We start from the raw sequence: 2,495 nt of genomic DNA, 5'->3' as shown, positions 1-2,495 counted from the left end.
GAGGCGGGGTCGGGGAAGATGGCGGCGAGGCGAGGCCGGGGAGACGGCGGCGAGGCGGGGTCGGGGGAGACGGCCGCGAGGCGGGGTCGGGGGAGACGGCGGCGAGGCAGAGGCGACGAGGGGGAGAAGAGAGAGTGGTGAACTGGGGGAGGAAGAGGAGGGAATCAGGCCGCGCGGGGGATTAGGTCAGAATAGATTTAACAGTAGCGTGCGAGGGGAAAACGCTTTGCTGCTAAAATCGGTAGTAGTAGCGCCGTTTCTAGAAGGGCGCTACTACTATACCTAGCACGTCGGGAACGGTGTGGCAATTATAGTAGTAGTGCGTTAAGTTCCTGCCGCGCTACTGCTAAGGGGGTAACAGTAGCGCGGTTTTGGCAGACGCGCTACTGCTAATTAGCAGCCTCATTTTAACACGCGCTACTGGTAAGATTCTGTGTATAAGATTTTCCCTAGTAGTGTTACAGGGGGTGCGAATCCTTGTCCTAGAGGAGGGGGTGGCTTATATAGAGTGCGCCAGGACCTCAGTCGTCCTCCATTACAAGGGGTTTAATGTACATAAAGTCTGGGCGTTACTGGTAACGTCGACCTTAAGTGCTATTAATGATCTTAAAGACTACGGAGTGAATCCCTGACCGTTACAGCATTGAGTGACTCCTGGCCTTCAGCATGGTCGAGTGATTCTCCATATGGTCGAGTGACGGTAGGGAGGAAGACCTCCGAGTGATGTGGCTGTCGAGTGGATTGCACTCGACGTGTACAACCGGGGCTCTCCTGTTGTCTCTTGGTCCTTTTATATTCCAGGGTAGTGACCTTGGGTAGGGCGTATAGGTCAGGCCTATGACCCTACCCCACGTCTGTATCCTCATCACCCCCTCACGGACAGCGCCGTCGCCGGCACCTGGAGGGCGGAAACAGCCGCATCGGGTCTATACGGAGGGGACATTGCTCCCAAGTGTTTCTATGGGATGACCTACCACAATCGGGTGGTGTTGTGGCATGTTCGAAGAGGCGGCACACATCTCCGGGTTGTGGCCCCCCTCACAGACGGCGCCGCCACCGGCACCTGGATCTGCGTCTGCCTAAAGCAGCTTCCTTGGGGCTGAATATTGCGCTGCTGCTTGACTGTTTCTCGACCCCTCCATTCATGTTCATCGATGCTACTGCTTGGGGGTCTCATGCTCGTGAAAGGGGCGGTGGTGGCGCAGGTAGAGGCGGAGCCAGGATTTAGACATAGGGGGGGCGAGGCAACAACGAAGCCCAGAAATTTTTGTGTCTCACAAACTACAGAAGAGTTTTTATATCCAGATATCACTACCGATCGGGCAGGTCTAGCTATAGGTTTAAGAAGAACATGACCAATCATGTATAACTAAACAGCAGGATTTAGCTTGCGTTCATATAGTTTTGAATTGAAAGTCAATCACTGCTTGGGACACCACTTACATTTACTTGATATACTTGATATATGTCAACGCAAACCTACATAAGCATATAGAATCAATATGTAGTATATTAGAAAAAAGTGAGCAGCGTCTCAAGAATACATACCTTGCTAGAGTATCAACTCCAGCCCCGGCAATCCCTCAGAAAAGAAATCAAATCCAGCCCCGGCTCGTCCGGAAAAAAATTATATGAGACCAGGTCTCATATAAAGCAGGTGAGACCCGCCCTGATGGATGGCATGTGGCATTCACAAATCACAAAGCATCTAATCTCTCCCCCCTGATTTCAAGTGGGGGATGGGGTAGATGCTTTGTGATTTGTGAATGCCACGTGCCATTCATCGGGATGGGTCTTATCTGCTAACCCGTGAGACCTTGTCTCATAGAATTCTTTTCCGGCTCGTCGCCCCGGCTCGTCCGGAAAAAAATTATATGAGACCAGGTCTCATATAAAGCAGGTGAGACTCGTCCCGATGGATGACATGTGGCATTCACAAATCACAAAGCATCTAATCTCTCCCCCCTGATTTCAAGTGGGGGTGGGGTAGATGCTTTGTGATTTGTGAATGTCACGTGTCATTCATCAGGATGGGTCTTATCTGCTAACCCGTGAGACCTGGTCTCATAGAATTCTTTTCCGACTCGTCCCATCTGCTCGGATGAGCATTGTTTCCGCAGGCCGCAGGCATGCGGCAACCATCGCTGGTCAAGCATGGAAGGTTTCGTGCTTTCGAAAGATTGTGGGCGCCTATGCCTTAGTGTGATGGCGACGATGGTCGATGATAACGAAAGATTAAACCCTATCCTAGCGGTGGCGGCAAAGAGATCAGGTGGAGCTTGATTAGGTCAAACTGCATGGAATAGAAACGAACGGCCTGTATGTGTGTATTACAGATGGATCGGTGATTCACGGACGGGAAAACCACCAAAACGCCATTTGTTTTGGGCTTGGGCCAGCCAGGAATATACGCACGCATGGATAAAAGCCTATACCCTTTGCTAATGGTCGGTACGTAAGTACTAACAATCAGTAGATTAGTATTAGCCCCCCCT

This window comes from Triticum dicoccoides, chromosome 4A (genome assembly GCF_002162155.2).
Source record: "Triticum dicoccoides isolate Atlit2015 ecotype Zavitan chromosome 4A, WEW_v2.0, whole genome shotgun sequence".
Lineage (NCBI taxonomy): Eukaryota > Viridiplantae > Streptophyta > Magnoliopsida > Poales > Poaceae > Triticum > Triticum dicoccoides.
Note: the sequence above shows the minus strand (reverse complement) of the source record.